This window comes from Fukomys damarensis, unplaced genomic scaffold (genome assembly GCF_012274545.1).
Source record: "Fukomys damarensis isolate Sample0158 unplaced genomic scaffold, DMR_v1.0_HiC HiC_scaffold_39, whole genome shotgun sequence".
NCBI classification, from domain to species: Eukaryota; Metazoa; Chordata; class Mammalia; order Rodentia; family Bathyergidae; genus Fukomys; species Fukomys damarensis.
Window position 1 is genome coordinate 23,901,882 of NW_022900951.1, and position 18,096 is coordinate 23,919,977.

An 18,096-nucleotide genomic window follows, 5' to 3' on the forward strand; every position below is an offset into this window, starting at 1 on the left:
TCCCCTTACTCTGTTGTTTTCTTTGCTATGTAGAAGCTTTTAAATTTAATACGATCCCATTTGTCAGCTCCTGCTGTTATTTCTTACACAATTGGAGTTCTGTTCAGTTTTACTTATTCAGGCCTCATTAGGTCAAGCATTTCTATTTTAACATTTAGATCTTTTTATTTTAATTTAATACATGGTGAGAGATATGGGTCTGTCTTCACTCTTCTGCGTGTGAATAGCCAGTTTTCCCAGCACCATTTATTAAAGAGGCTATATTTCCTCTGGGGCATGCTTTTGGCACCTTTGTCAAAATCAGGTAGCTGAATGTGTCTGGAGTTGTTTCTACACCCTCTATTCTATTTCATTAACACACATGTTAATTTTCCTGCCAAAAACATACCGTTTTTTTAGTCAGTGTAGCTTATAACTTGAAGTAAGGTATTAAGCTTAATGCTTTGCTCTTTTTTCCCAGGATTGCTTTTGCTATTCTGTGTCTCCGGTTCCAAATGAATTTTAGGATTGTTTTCAATAGTTCTGTGAAAAAAATCTGTTTTGTTTTTGGTTTTGGTTGTTTTGTTTTTTTGACACCGGGGATTGAACTCAGGTCCTTGCGCTTGCAAGGCAGGCCACCGAACCGCTGAGCTAAATCCGCAGCCCCAGATTCTGTATTTTGATTGGGATTCCATTAAATTTACATATCAGTTTTGGAAGTATGGTCATTTTGACTATATTGTTTTGGCCTGTCTAGGAGGAATATCTTCCCATTTTGCAATATCCTTCCTCTTCTATCTCCTTTCTCAGAGTACCTTAGTTATCATTGTAGAAGTCTTTCACTTTCTGGGTTAGGTGAACTCCTAAGTATCTAATTTTTCTTGAGGCTATTGTGAAAGGTATTGTTTTCCTAATATCTTTCTCATTTAGTTCATTTTTGTTATACAGAAATGCTACTGAGTTTTACATGTTGATTTTGTTTCTCTCTACATTGCTCCATTTGTATTAATTCTAGAAGCATTTTGTTGGAATTTGGGGGATATTCTTATAAAGGATGCCATCATCTGCAAATATTGATAATTTGATATCTTCCTATATTGTATATATCTATTATATTTCCTCTTCTTGCCTCATTTCTCTGGCTAATATTTTAAGTACTCTACTGAACAGAAGTAGTGGACATCCTTCTTTTGTTCCTGATTTTAGAAGAAAAGTTTACAGATTCTTCCAGTTTTATATGGTGCTGGCCACTGGTTTGTCATAAATGGCTTTCACAAGGTTGAAGGAAGGTCTTCCTATATTTCTTTCCTTCAGGTGTTTTTAATCACTAATGAGTATTAGATTTTGTTAGAAGCTTTTTCTGTATCTACTGATATAATCATGTGTTTTTTGTCCTTGCTTCTGTTTTTATAGTATATTGCATTTACTAATTTGCATATTTTGGACCATCCTCGCATGCCTGGGATGAAACTTCCTTGTCGTGATGTATTTGATGATTTGTTGCTTTCTATTTGTCAGTATCGTATTGAAGATTTTTGCACCTGTGCTTATTAAGGAGAATGATCTGTACTTTTTAAATTGCAATTTTTTCTGCTTTGGGGATCAGAGTGATGCTTGCTTTAAGGAATGACTGTAGAAACATTCATTACTGTTCAATTTCATTCAAGATTTTGAGGACATGGGTTTTATAATCTCCTTGACGTTCTTGTAGAATTTAGCAATAAATCCATTGGGTCATAGACTCTACTTAGTTGGTAGGAATTTTATTATTGTTCCAATTTAATTGCTTGTTATTGGATTGTTCTGAATTTGTATATCTTCTTGATCCAGTTTTGGTAATTTGCATGTGTCTAGGAATCTGTTCATTTCTTTAAGATTTTCCGATTTTTGGAGTACCATTTTGCATAGTACTCTCATTACAAATACATTTCTGGATTTTGGCGGTATCTGCTGTGATTTCACCTTTTTCATTTCTAATTGTATTGATGTGAAACGTTTCTCTCCTTCTTTTGGTGAGTTTGGCTAATTAAGTGCAGTAAATTGGCTAAAACTCCTCCCTTTATTCTTTCAAAGAATCAGCTCTTCAATTCATTCAATTTTTGTATTGTATTTTTAGTCTCAAATCCATTAATTTCCTCTCTGATCTTTTTATTTTCCTTCTTAAAATAGGTATACATTTGAGTTGTCATGTTTTAAGTATTTTGAGGTTCATTATTAGGTTATTAGGCTTACTGGGTTTTTCAAATGTGACTATGGACTGTAATAAACTTCCCTCTTAGGACTACTTTCATTGTGTGCTATAGTTTCTGGTGTGTTGTACTCTCACTATCATTTGATTGCAAAAATTGTTTAATTTTATTGTTGATTTGTTCTGGGAACTATTGCATATTCAGGAGTGTGTTTTAAAGTTTCTGGGTGCTTATAAATTTTCTGTGCTTTGTTTTGAGATTGATTTCTAGTTTCAAGGCACAGTGATCTGTAAATATACATGGGTGATATCCATTCTTTTATTTTCTAAAGTAGATTTTGTGCATTAGTATGTGATCTATTTTGCTGAAAGTTGCCTTTACTGCTGAGAAGAATGTGTTCTATTATAGTAGTGTAGAACACTGTAGATATCTCTCAAATCCATTTGTTAAATGGGTGTTTCAATTCTGATATTTATTTATGTTTTGTTTAGTTGATCTAACTATTTGCAAAAGTGCTTTTTGAGGTCACTCATTATGATTATGTTGATGTTTATTTGATATCATATATCTGCATGTATTAGTTTTATGAGTTGGGCCGGGGATTTAGCTCAGTGGCACCATGTCTGCCTCACAAGTGCAAGGTCCTGAGTTTGATCCCCAGTACCAAAAATGAAAACAGAAACAAGATTAGTTTTATAAGTTAACTTTTCTAATATTTCATGAATATATATTTACACTTGCTATCCCTTCCTTTTTGATTGTTGCCTTAGATAAAATGTAGCTTTTTTTTATCAGCTTTTGCTTGAAGTTGACTTTGTCTGAGAGTGAAATTCCTACTCACTTCTTGCTTTTGGGGTCCTGGTTCATGAAATATTGCTTTCTATCCTCTGATTTTACTCTATAAATTCCTTTTTGGATTACATAAGTTTCTCTTTTTTTTTTCTTTGGTTTTTTTTTTTTTTTTTGTGTGTGGGGGGGGGTTTGAGACAGGGTCTCACTCTGTAGTTGAGACTGACCTGGAACTCACTATGTAGCCCAGGCTGATCTCGAACTCAGTGATCCTCCTGCCTCAGCCTCCTGAGTGCTGGGATTACAGGCATGTACCACCACGCCCAGCTAGATAAGTTTCTTAACTGAAACAGATTTTTGGGTTCTCCTTTTTCATCCAGTTTGCCAATCTCTGACTTTTTATTGGGGAGTTGGATCCATTTACATTGAGAGTTATTACTGGAAGCTATTAAATTATTCTGGTTATTGTGGGTTTTTTTTTTTTCCTGTTGATAATTCCTTTCCCCACCCACTTTTCTGTTTAGCTACTTGCCTTGCTTGATGTATTTATTCCAACTGATTTGTTTTGTTTTGTTTTGGGGGCTTCACTGTTTCTCATATTCTTTTTTTGGCCGGGGCGGGGGTGCTAGGGATCGAACTCAGGATCTTGCGCTTGTGAGGTAGGAGGTGGAACTACTGAGCTAAATCCCTAGCCCTCTTTCTCATATTCTTTAGTAGAATTTGGTGTGCCGCTTTGATGTTTATGTATTCCTGAAGCTGTTAATTGGTGTGGAATGTCCTTATTTTACTATCTATCTTGACAGTGTTGCAGACTATGTTACTCTTTGTTGGATGCTGTCTGCTTTTAGGACTTGAAATATATTACTCCCAAGCTCTTCTAACCTTAAAAGTTGTATTAAGAAACCTGCTGTAATCCTAATGAGTTTATTTTTGTACACATACATATTTATCTATTTTTGGGTTTTTTCTCTGAGAGTATTTAAGGTTATGTGTTTTTTATGTACATCTGGGATTTTGACTAACATGTGTCACGAAGACCTTATTTTTTCATCATAGATGATGTTCTGTAAGCCTCACCTGTATGATGAAATCTTTCCTTGTACTAAGAAGGTTCTCTGTTGTAATTTCAGTAACCATTTTATATTCATTATGTGCTGTCTTCTAGTTTCTCACTAACTTTAGCCTTGGATTAGTCTTCTTGGTGTCTTCTAATAACTGTTGTATGAGTATTCCTTGTTCTCTTATAGCTTTTATGGCTTCTCTGTGTAATTTTTTGTGATTTACCATTTTGTTCTTGATTTCAGAAACCCTGTCTTCAAATTGATCATTTTTGAATTTATGAATTTTATAGTTTGGGAATTCTTGCCTTTCTGTGATACTGTTTCATGGAGTTCATATCTTTGGTAAACTGAACCATCTTGGTCAGCTCCAATTATTTCTCCCATATCCACATTGGTTATCCATTCACCTTTTTGGCACATCTTCTCACATCTTCTTGGAACTCATCAAATTATTTTACCTCTTTTTTAATCATGTTGTACAGTTCTGCTACCAAGTGTTTTATCCCTCTTCATCAGTGCCCCCTGGCCCTGCTTTGGGAGAGTTGGGAGATTTTGGGAACTCTTCTTTTCTTGTTTGTTTGTTCATGTATAGGTGGTGGATTGAGGTCTAACAGTCTGAGAATTTCTGGTTGATATGATTATCTTTTTTTGTTAGATTCTGTCTTCCGTTTATGTGCTTATAGATTTATTCATCCAGATAGCATGTTCACTCATTGACCTATTCAATTTATAATGGTTGTACTGTCACTGTGTTGTGAGGAGAGAATTTCTACTGGTTATAACAGTATCAACAAATCCAATCATTACTCACTTATGTGTATTAAACCTTGTTTTTACACTTTCACCTTTATGGGTACCCTTTACTGTTCATACTATATCGTTATGGGCAGTTACTCTGCAATGTAGATGTAGAAGTGAAAGAGAAAGGAGTGAAAAGAGAAAGAGGAGGATGAGTCAGTAGGATGAAAGGTAAGTAGAAGTAATTATAATAGGAAAAATGTGGGGGCATACTCTGTTGGAAGTCTTTCATAGTTGTAGTAAAGCATCACTTTTGAGGGGTTTTAAGAAGATATTTTTGGAGCTGGGGTAAATATAAGGAAAGGGATTGAAGAAAGCTGCAGAGTTGTTGGAACTTTTCGATATTTGTGCACATAAAAGGTGGAGATGAAGCAAGGGGAGACAAAAGGATATATAAGATAAGGAATGGGGAAAAGAATAGCATAGGGAGGACTGAAGGCTATTACAAAAAATTATAAGAACGACAGAGAGCAGAACACAGGAACAAAACTTCAAAAGAAATTTTTTTCCTCTTTGAGTTTACTGGTACATTTTAGGTATACAGTACAGTTACATTCATCATTGGGATCTTATATTTTTACATGACAGGTCTTGGTTCTCATTTTTTCCCCTTACCCCTGCCCTCCCTTCACCCATCCTCCCTTCCCTATTTACAAACTCTTTATTTCCATTTTTTCATTTTCTCATATTTTTTTCGTTTCCCTTATTATCTTTCCCCTACCCTTCCCACTTCCCCTACACCTTTAGCCCCTTTCTTCCTATTTCACACTGTCCATTATATCATTGGGACCTTATGTACTGTTATAGTTTATTCACACCAGAGAAACTATTCAGTATTTACAAATGTGTGACAAAAGAAATATTTAAAAAGTAAAAGTAACAAGTGAAGAAGTATTATTGATACAGGAGGAAGAGTTGAAGAAAAGGAATGAGAAAAAGGGAAGACAGACAAAAAGGAAACAAACAACCACAAAAACAGCAGGAACTCAGAGCGAACACTCTGTCAAGAGAATGTACAAGGAGTTCCCATGTGGCCATTATGCCATAAAGCCTGAGAGTCCATAAACTTCCCTTCCTGCATTAGTTGAGGGAATATTTGCATGAATTCACACAAATTTCCCACCTGTCTATGTGCTGTTTGCAGGCCTATCTTGGACTGGAGAGGTGTATCAATTTTTTGAAGGCCACCTCCTTGATGCAGGCTGTAGTTAACTGCAGTCTTTTGTCTCTATTCCAAGATCCAACCGCCTCAATTAATTTGAGAACATGACCATGTGAAATCACTTTCCTGACCATGAGCGCTCCTTCACCTTCTTCCAGGGTCATATGTCTCCTGTTTCCCTTGGTACTTGGTGAAATTCCATGTTCTTCATTCAGAGATTTTACAAGTCATTTTTCACCAGTTCTCTGCCCAAGCCTATCTAGTCTTTTCCTTTGGGCCCACATTGCAAACTAACCCTGTCCCACGAGCTCCCCTTTCTAGTCAGCAGCATCTGATGCAGTTACTTCCTTGAGGGACCCTTGCCCCTAAGCATGCAATGGTGGTCACTGTTCAGGATTTCATCCTAACTCAGATTTTTCCAGTCTGTAGAAATGGCAGGGAAGAGCTTACTCTGGGCCAACTGTTCAGTCTCACTTCCTCTCCTCTGCTGCTGGTCTGAGTGCCCCACCACACTGTTCTCTGCCTAGATGGGAGGTGAGGGCCTTCCCTTGCCTTCAATAAACCCTGGAGATGATGTTGCTAGGATGCAGTCAGTGTTTCCGGTGTTTGAAGAGATGACGGGAAGAAGGAGCTGGCATCTGCATAATGCCCCAGTAGTCTGGACTCTGCAGAGATAGCTTGTTCTCTCAGGCTACTAGGGTCACTCTCAATATGGCTCCTATCCTGAGGGAGCAGGAAAGAGGAGTGGGAGCCGGTATGGACAAACCACCATGGCGCCCCTTCCCCTTTTCAAAGATCCAGATCATTTTTTCAGATTGATTTTCCATTTTGGGATATGATCGCCTGCCCCATTTCAGAGTACCTGTATTTTGGGTGACTCTTCTCCAAGTATCTCTGATGTGAGACCTCCTCTAATGAGCCATGTTGGATAATTATTTTCATTTATGCGAGGAGTTTTATAATTTTGGTTACTTAACATTTGGGGCTAGGAATGCTTGCTAATGTACTAAGTTTTAAATTCATATAAACTGCTAGTACAGCTGTGTTGTGTCTTTCAAAAGGATATTCAGAAGTAGTGTATTCATTTTATAAGACTATTGTCTAGATCTTCCCATGGTGAAACTTTGTTATCTTTTCTAAAACTGTGATCCAAAGTATTACATAAATATTTGGCATAGAAAAAGAGTGAGCTAAGTTTATTTTATTCACAAACTCAATTCCTGTAGAACAACTTGACACAGGGTCCTCTTGACATGCTGTACTCTCAATTAGTCTATGTTGGTATCATTGACAGGAAATCAAAATATGGCTGACCAGTTACAGGAGCATAACTGTTAAATAAATTTTCTTTAGTGAATGAAAACTGAATATGCTGATAGCTATAATGACTTTAAAATTACACTTAAAAGAGATACTTTTAAAACCAAGTAAAAATTTTAAAAATGATTACGGAGTCCAAAGTTACTGTAGAAAAACTGCTTCTCAAAACAGTGCCCAATATGTGATTTTTCCCCCACTGGATGATTTTAGGACCACCAAACTACGAATAACATATACTGGTTAAAATTTTAGATTTCTGCAATCAAATCCGAAATAGAATCTCAGGTGAATGAATCTGCAATGGGAATGTCATTATTAAGCCTCCCAGGACATTTCTGTACATGCCTCATCTCGAGAATCACTGATTTAGAGAACTGAATTTATGATATGTGTATTAGTTTTCTTATGTTCATGTGGCCTGTGAAGTTGGAACGTCTTTCTGAATATGAAAATATTACCTAAATTATGGGTATTTAAAATGAGACTCAGGAGACTTGTTTCCGGCCCCAATGGGCCGCGCCCAGGATCTATGTGTGCCCCCAACCCATGCTGGTACAGGGAGCTGGGGCTGAGCCATGAAGGGAGAGCACTGATTGGCGTCAAAACCAAGAAGGGAAACCCACTACTGAACCATGAACATTGCCGGCACCTCAGAGAAAGCTTGGGGAAGTGGCTGCAGACCTCCATCCACACCATTTGCTGTGATTTTAAGCCAGCATCTATAGGCATGTCCTGTGAAGGAGTGCTTCGGGTTGGCAAATAAACTGAAGTCGCAGCTATGCTGCCACATATTCCTGGATCCACACTGCCAATGACTGTGTTCAAGGGGAACAAATGGCCTTATCAGAAAGATGGTGTGCTTATTATTAATCATGACACTGGTGAATATGTACTGGAAAAACTCAGTAGCAGCATTCAGGTCAAGAAAACAAGAGCTGAGGGGAGCAGTAAAATCTAGGCCCAAATGGAACAGCAGCCCCTCAGCCCCCACAGCCATCACAGCCATCTCCACCTCTACCACCTATGCCATTCAGAGCTCCAATGAAGCCTCCAGTTGGACCCAAAACTTCTCCCTTGAATAATCACCCCTCACATGAACCTCAACTGAGTAACCTCAAAGGAGAGCTGAGGCCTGAAGATGACAGTACTGAGCATGGGCAGCAGCAGTGGGAGCAGATCCTCAGACTCCTCAGGAAGTGATGGTGACAGCTCCAGCACAAGCAACCCTACCGCAGCAGGCCTACCATTGCCAATGGAACCAGCCTGCCATAGGGAAACAACCAGCTCATGAACACCCTCAGAAATGACATGAAGTTGAGTGAGTCTGGCAGTGACAGTGACGTTTAGCACCTGACCTTTCTAAGTCTACTTCCTGGTGCATAAACACGATGCTACAAGACCAGGCTACTTTAGCATGGAGTCTTTTGCCACAAGGACAATGTTGTGAATCAGTGCCTATAAGGAGTTTGAGGCTTTGGAACTCTCTGACATTCAAGTCTTTAAGTTACGGATGTTGTGTGATTTTTCTCATGTAATTTTTGAATAATCTCCCATTTCAAAATTTAAGTAGATCTATAGAGGAGCTAACAGAATTATATTTCTATTTGGTTAACATTTCTAATGAAAAACACACAAGTGTGCCCTGGGTTAGGTTACTCGAAGGTCATGTCCCCATCAGGTCAGGTGTTTAGTTTTAAATCTCAGTAGCCATCATTGGCCGTATAGCCTGCACCAGTGAGATGAAATAATCTTTGAGGGAAAAGAAGAGGGAGACTTTAAACTGCCTCATAGAAGTATACTTACAATTACTTTAAATTGCTAACATAAAGTGGTAAGGAAGTTTGTCTGACCCAGCCAGACAAACCTAGATAGAAATGGACTTCAGTGGAGTCCTTGAGTGTCAGCTGGGTTGGACACCAAAGATACTCTAGCCCAACCCCCTCATTTACAGGAAAGGGAAGCACATGGCTAGTGTATGACCATTCCTCTCTTCCCAGTCCATGTTCCCTCCCTTGAATTTTACTTATTGCAATCAGAGATTTGTATACATGGAATTTATCACATACATTAGCATTTTTACTGGATTCAAAAAGGCAAAAACACAGGCATTTCCAGCTAGAATTCAGATCGCAACAGTCCCTAAATGCTTTATGTCGAGTGAGTGAGCAGAGTAAGCCAGCAACCTCTATGTTGATGCATGTGATTCAGTTCAATTGAACCTTCCTTTAGTGAGTTTTAGCAGGATGGGAATAGGGTAGGAGTGGAAGAGAGGAATGGGAAAGAAACCTCTCTGAAAAAACGAGCCAGAAATAAATTTCCAGAAGCCAAAATTTAGATAGGAGTTCGGCAATATGGAATGAGCACATTCCTTGATAAAATCTTTTTGCTTGTGATTTTGTACCACTGTGCCTGACTCCTGGACTAGTTTGTATTTTTATATAGCACTGGAAGAAAATCACGAGATCGCCTTCTATAGTGTGCAGTTTCCAGGTTAATCTGATATTGTTGAAAACTGATCATTAGTAAGTGTCCCATATTGAGTAAATGTGTGCTGAATTATTCTATGATTAGTATGGAGCAGCCTACTGCTGTAATTTGAATGAACGTGTCCTAAGAAATTCCCATCTACTTTGGTTCTGTGGGAATCAAGACATTAATAATGATTTTCCTTTCTCTGGTTCCTCCATTCAGATGGCCTCTCCCTAGCTAGTGGAAGAAAACAGTCTGGACCTACAAAGGAAATGGATGGTCCATGATGGGGCCTTTGGTGAGAGTTGGGTCATCCACATAGCGATTCCAGCAAGTAGAAATAGGTAGAGGAGCCGTTGCCTTGCAGCACACCAGTGTAGGTGGTGGGCATGTGCTAGTACTCATGGCGGGGTCCTTTCAAATCATGAGGGCTCAGTGAACTCAGGGGCAGGTAGGGACTTATTTACAATGAACTGACTGATAATTGGTTTATAATTCCGTGGTAATGATAGTTTGGGGAAGGTAAAGGTCATGATAGGAGACTTGAATTGTTGCTGAATGTGGGAATCATTTCACTGCTTTTAACTTGCTCAAGTCGAAGGAGGGTCCAGGAATTTCAACTAAAACACTTGTCTACTCCACAATCCCATAGCTTTGATTTATGTAGATGGAACTGTGTTTTTTGGCCTGTTAAGGTATTTATTTCTATAGAAAAATACTTGTATGTGGTACTAGATTTGGTGAACCAAGCTTTCTGAGCTCCGACCCACTCCGCTGTCCTCTGTCCTACCCAGGTTATCCTCTACCACGGCTCAGGTTTTTGTTTTCTGCACAAAGCCTTCTGTGGTTCTGTCTCCCAGCAGAGTAAGGAATGTTTTCTTGTTGGAAATCAAGAATGAGGCCTAACAAAAGACCTCACAGGTATCTTCATGTCAGCTAAACTGGACTTTTTCTTCCTGTGTCTGTACCTTTACTGTCTCTCTTGCTCCCTTCACCCCGCTCCAAGCCCCAAGTCCAGGGTTCTGTAGTTTCCATCTTCATGAACTCTTGCTCTGTTTTGATCCACATGGAGTGCTCTGTGAGTACAAACCAACCTTTTCTTGCTTGAACTGTGGTTGTTATGAGCTCCTCTATAGCAGGGACTGTCATCACAAGGCTAGATATTCATGTGCTGATAGCCTGTGGAGGAGGAGGCAGAGGAAGTAGAAGTAGAGGGGTTAGACATAGAGAAAACATCTCAGGACAAAGCTGAATATATCCACGCTGAAGATTCTAACTAAACTATGAAATTGCCTTTATACAGAGTCTGCTGCACTGTGTGTGAGTCATTTAAATGAGGAGAAAAGACTAAATTTGATGAGTCTGAGGAGTTATGGCAAACCTTAGTGAAACATTTGTTGGGGAAACATCATATAAATGAAATAAAGATGTATAATAATGGCACTCATTATTTTTGTAGCAGAATCATTTTTTTTCCTGTGTGTAGTGTGCTTCAGTGGTAGGAAAAGCTGAAATCTGTATTTCCCTATTTCAGATATTGGTTCACCTGGAGGGGGGGGATATGAGTGTGTGTGTGTGTGTGTGTGTGTGTGTGTGTGTGCAATATTTTTTACATTACTTGTAAAGAGAATTATTTGTCTGTTATGTGGGCATGTATATTAGGTACGCCAAACCGGATATTCCTTTTTGGCAAGGAGTGTAGAATTTCTGAAATTCGGGCCTTATCCAGTTGATTGGAAGACAAGACCAGTTGAAGAGTTATACAATGTATGTTTTATTTGCTTCTGTTATTTGGGTTCTTTGTCTCACTTAATGATTTTAAAATCTTGTGCCTAAGTCAATTTTGCATAATTATGAAGTAGACATGCATGTTTACATTCATGTAGAATATTCGTGGTTTAGATTTTTGTTGTTTCTTCTCTTGAAAGACCACTATATTGAAACAAAAATGAAGGTCAGCAATACAAAAGCACAAGGCTCGCATTTAGTAATATTTCCCTTGTATTTAATCATGCTTGAAGATGCTTGAATTCAGTTTACAAAATCAAAATTAAGATTTCAAGAACTGGAAAGGATCTGAAATTTTACTCTCTTTTAGTTAGAAAATGAGCCTGCCAAATCTTTAAGTTTGCTGGTAGACAGGGATCTACTGGATCAAATACTTTGTAATGGGAAGCTTATCCTAGATTATCCAGGCGTGCCTAATCTAATTATAGTACTCTATTCAAGTGGGGAACCATTCCTGGCTGGAGTCAGAGAAAGATATCTAAGGACCAAATCAGGGCCAGACAAGTACTACCTTAATAGATTCAAAGATAGAGAAGGCCAGGAGCCAAGGAATGAGGGCAGCCTTGAAAGCTGAAAAGAGGCAAGAAAATTAATTTTTGTAGAGTTAAAATAGCTCCACTAGCATTTTAATTTTTGCCCAGTGAGACCTATAGTAGTTTTCTGACTTCAAGAACTGTAAAATAAATTTTGTGGTAATTTTTCAAAACAGCAATAGGAAACTAATGCATGACGTCACCATCTTTGCGTCAACTTCCCATGCTTCGGTTCTCTGTAGGTCAATGCAAGCAAGACCAGATGTCTCCTACCCATGAAATGGGTTAATTTACAGGAGAGGAACCATGAATTCATGGAGTCTGGTTTTTCCTCATGAGAAGGAAGCATTCCTGTCCTTTGCTCCAGAGAAACTCTTTGCTTCCCAAGGTCATTTGTTATACAAACATCCTTGGAAAGATTGTCTGAAACAAAAAAACAATTGGTGTTTCACTTGCAAGATGTGTAGACATGCAGTAGATGCATGGAGAATTCTCTCCAAATACAGTGCCATCAAATTCCTTACTTGAGTGTTTCTACAACATCATGGATAATTCATAATTTGAAATGAATGATTATTTTGTAGCATAACAATAAGTGATAAAATTAAGAGCAGTTGATATAGCATATAAGAAATGTCTGTTAATAAAATTTAAATGAATAAAATCCATTATTATAAAATGAATATTAATATGAGTATATTCTGCATTTTTACATTTCTAATGTTAAACACATACAAACCTGTACTTTCATTATTGAAACTGCTACAGGTAAGACAATTTTGTTATGGTTAGTTTGGATCTTTTTAAACTGTAAAAATACTTTCTCACTCCAAACAGTTTTATTATGGATTTTTTTTTAATAACATGAGGTTTCTTAGTAGTTTCACTACCGTATTATAGCAAGAGCAGAGTTTGCTTTTCGGGAAAGATTTATTTTTCTGTAAAACTTAGAAAATAGATTTTTATTAGAATCTGGGTTAAATTGGCAAAACTTGCAAAGGGATGAATATGAGTTGCATTTTCCTGTAAAAGCAACGGAGAATACCATAGTGGGTGCTAAGCCTTGTCCTTCTCAAGTTTCTCGCCTAAATTAAGCCCTAATTACTCATTCAAAACCTACATCCTCCAGCTATTATTTAATGAAATAGTATCTATAAATGAAGATGTATTTTCAACAGAAAAATAAAATATAGTGGATCATGCAATTTGCTTCATAAATATTGTAGTCACCATGGTTACCATTATAATCCCTAAAGAAGAAGATGCTTTATTCTCCGTGTAGCCAATGGTGTGAAATCTTTTTATTGTCATCTTCTATGAAAATATATCTCGTTATCCAGGTCTCTTCTTGCAGATGGCCAGGGAGTGTTTTTATGCCCTCGAAAAATTTAGGAGAAAACATTTATGTTTGTCATTTAGTCTCCCTAAAGGCTCAAACCACAGCAGAAAACCTAATCTGCTTCTGACATTCTAGTTCAGATATCTCTCCTCAACCCTTGCTGTGCTGGGTCTTAAACGCTTGTCTCTCAACTTCAAACTCAACCCTTCACTCTCTGCTTTGTAATGTTTGAGCTAAGACCCTGCAAACCCCATTTCTTTTAGAAGCTGTTTCGTGTTAGTTTTTTACCAATACAAAATGCTATGTGGAGGTAGCAGAGCTCATGGTGGGAAGAATAAAGGATACAGGAAGAATTAAGGACTATTCTGTGAGAATCCACACTTGAGCTTGTAAATTTTAATATCACAACATTCCCCTTTTATAGGGACTATATATGTTTTACGTAGTAACTTTCTCTCTGATACCGCAATGTTCCCTTTTGATCATTTCTGTTTGTTAAATTAAATAACTGAAAATTAATGATTCTGCATTTAAAATTTTTTCTTTGAAAATAATTGGTTTTCTTTTGCATTTTGACTAGACCCTGACTAATACAATTTCAACAATTAGAACAAAACAGCTCACAATTAACTCTGGGTGGAAACATACCCAATTAGGGGAAAAAATAGATTACAGATCACATAGCTCTTGCATAGTCCACAGATTGCCTGGTACTTGATACAATGAGTAAAATGTTCAGTAAACATGAATTGCACATCAACTTTTTCTCAGTTACACTTTGTCATACGTGCATACAAATATTCTTTAATCATTCCTCCATCTTCGCCTAGTTCTACATTTGAGAGAGATGATGTGGATAATGTATTTGATCATATTTATCCCCTGTTATTCCTCTTACTCCTCCCTCCCTGCTCTTGCTCTTGCGTGGTAATAGTCTCCCTTCTTCTTGTCATCTTTTTTAGATTTTACATACTATAGAGAACATATAATATTCATGTTACTGAATCTGGCTTATTTCACTCAACATGATGATCTCTATCAATAGTTTCTTGGAAAAAGAAAATGTGATATATATATTCATATATATTATTCAGCCATAAAAAGTGCAAACTTTTTTCATTTGCAAAACTTGGATAAATATAGAGATCAGCATTTAATGAGAGGTGAAATGTCTTCTCAAATCATTCACATCCAATACAGTGATGGAACATGCTAGAAAGGTTATAAAATACAATTAGTATTAAGATACAGAGAAAAGCAATAGGAGTCATAACAGCCATAAAAGGGGACACCTGAGATGAAAGAAGAGCCTACTAAACATTCCCTATAGAAATCAGTCTAGAAAATTTGTTCAGAAATACAAATCAAGTGTCACCAGCATAGAGAAGATGTCTCCTACTCTCCAATTCAGTAACTGGCCTGATTTAACTTTTAAATCATATCATGGGTTAATTTGGCTTGCCTCTCTCTCTCTCTCTCTCTCTCTCTCTCTCTCTCTCTCTCTCTCTCTCGTTTTGAGACAAGGTCTTGCTTTATAGGTCAAGCTAAACTAGTAGCCCAGACTCGCATTAAAATTGGGGCAATCCTCCTACCTCAGCCTCCTGAATACTAGGATTACAGGCATATGTCACCACGCCCGGAAAAATGTATTTTAGTCATTTATTTGTTTTAGTTTCTTGAGGCAGGGTCTTACTACATAGTCCACAATGATTTTGAATTCACTATGTATCCCAGGCTGGCCTTGAACTTGCTGCGATTCTCCCACCTCAGCCTCCCAAGTGCCAGGATTACAGGCATGTACTACCACACCAAAGTTTGCCTGCTTTTAAATGTTATGAAACTGTGTGGACCATTTGTTTCTATTATGAGATTCATCTATCATCTTGTACGGATTTGCTGATTCTCTCTGCTTTGGAGCCCTGTTTATAAGAATACTTTGCAGTAATGTACATTCTATTGTTGATGAACATTTGTGTTATTTCCAGTTTCTAATAGTTTTGAATAGTACTGCTTTGAAAATTCTGTTCATGTCTGTTTTGGTGAATGCATGTGCATATTTCTATTAGGTATATACGAAACAAGTGAACTTGCCGAGTATGTGTATATTCAATTTTAGTAGACACTGACAAAATAGTTCATATTCTGACCAGCAGTGTTTGAGAGCTCTACTTCTCCACACCCGTCACTATTGATATTACCATTTGTTTGCACTTTAGCAATCGAAATGTCTTTAGTTGTATTTTTTTTTCCTTTTTCAGTGCTAAAGTTTAAACCCAGGGCCTTTTAAATGAACTATATCTCTAGTTTTTATTTTTTAAATTTTAGACAGGGTCTCGCTAAGTCACCAAATTGCCCAAGATGGACTTGAAGTCAGAATTTTTCTGCCTCAGCATCCCAGAATACTGGGATTACAAGGATGTTTTATCACATCCAGCTTTTAGTTGTATTTAATTGCAATTTTAATATGTTTCCCAGATGACTTAGTTACTTTTCTCCTTGCTGAGACAATATACCTGACACCCCAAGTTAAAGGGATAAAGGTTTATTTTGGCTCACAGTTTGTAGAGGTTTCAGTCCATAATCAGCTGGCTCCAGGGTAGAGTGGCACGGCAGAGGGGCGTCACACAGTAGAAACAGTTCATAGCATCGCAGGGCAGCAAGTAGCAAACAACGAGCAGTGACAACAGCAGCCCTCTTTCTGTCCCTTATATTCTATCCAAGCTATCTGCCCTTATGGCAGGTAGCACTCACATTCAGGGTGGGGCAACCCTAATCCTAGCATCGCACCACAAATCAATCCCAGCATCACATCATGTACTCTAGATCCAGCCACCTCTAAAAAGCTTCACCTATGACTGCATAAGGCTTTGAGAGGTACCTGGATGCAAGCCGTAATGACAGATAAATTATACTGAGCATGTTTTCAGACTTTATTGGTTACTTGAGTATCTGAATATTCTTTATGAAGTGACTATTCAAAATATTTCTTGTTATTTATTTATTTATTCTTTTACCCATAGATTGTTTTGAAGTGTGCAACTTGTCATTTAAATATCTCGTGGCTTTCTAAGTATCTTATTGTTACTACTTTCTAATCGGATTGTTCTGTGATTATAAAATGCAATTTGCATTGATTTTGGTTCTTTGTCATTTACTGAAACCTGTTGTATGACAAATACTATATCCAAATGTATATTACATGTGCACTTTTTAAACATATGTTTAAAGCTGTTGGATGCACTGTACAAAATGCATCAATTAGGAGACAAATTTGTTGAAAGTATTTGATAACCCTATCAGTTTGGTTTGTCTAAAAGCAGATGCTGAGCATACTTTCCATGTGATATATTTATTAGAGATCAACACCTGTTCAGGGACTGGAGAGAAATTTTAATATTTAGGGCAACATAGTTAGACTTGAAGAGATTTTTGGTAAATGATAAAAGCCTGCCTTGGTACTACAAATAGTGTATGATCTCCAGATGGAACCTTAAAAAGTCCAACTCATAGAAACAGAAGAGAATGGTGGTTGCCAGAAACTGGGGTAGGAGAAGGATTGCAGAGCTATTGATCAAAGCATCCAAATGTTCAATTATAAGACAGACAAGTTCTTGGAAGTAATATACAGCATGGATGATAAAGACACAATTCAATATTTTAAACTAATAAAATAATTAAGCAAAGGGATAATTTTCGTTGGATTTTAGTCTCCTTCAAAACCTCAGATCATCCAATGGGGCTCACGGAAATGTACGCGGCTCATCAGAATTGTATTTCAGAAGCTTGAAGGGCCTTAAGAAGCCATGAAATGTGTGCTTCTGCCATGATCAAGAATGAGATCTGGGTCTTCCAGTTTAAGTAATACCCTTACATGAGGTTTCTTTCTGCAACTGAGGCAAAATGAATGAGCCACAATTGAGATGATAAATTCTATTTTGAAGGGGCTATGGCAGTGCCTTATTATGTACATTAATATTAAATCTTATTTGTTTTTGTTGATTTTTTTCTGTTTGTTCTGGTATGTTGGTCTCATTTCTTTTGCACCTAGCATTTTTATCATGTTTGTATTTATATAAATTGATTATATTGTCATCATAAATTGACCCTCCTAAACTCTGGCAATGAATGATTCTTGTCTTGAGGTCTATTGTCAGTTATAAACACAGCTGTGATACCTTTATTGTGAATTATATCCTTTTCAATTTCTTAATTTTATCCAATTTTTCTCGTCAAATTTAAATACTCTGTTTTTAAATAGCATGTGGTTTTGTTTTGCTTTCTTAAGGCTGAAAATTGATCTTTTAATTTGAGTTGTTAGAGCACTAAATGTAATATAATTATTCATATGGTTGAATTTAAACCTACTAGGTTGCTATTTGTTTCAGTTTTTACTTTTATTATGTTTGTATATTATTATATATTTAATATATTTTATTATATGATTATACATATTTAGTATATGTTTGTAGTACATAATGATTACATTAACTATTGGGAATGTTCCCTATATTTTGTGTTTGTATTTTGTTGTTTTTCTGGATTAACCAAATATATTTAGTAATCCATTGTCTTCTGTGTAATATCTAAGTATTTGCTCTAATAATAAACTTGTCATAGTCTATCTTAATATTATAAGAAATTTATGATAGCATTATTCTATTTATACTTT

General features: G+C 37.0%; 1 pseudogene; it reads left to right on the forward strand.

The window, feature by feature from the left end:
- The first annotated feature begins 7,776 nt into the window (after positions 1-7,776).
- LOC104854688 lies at positions 7,777-8,645 on the forward strand (annotated as a pseudogene).
- Positions 8,646-18,096: the final 9,451 nt, after the last annotated feature.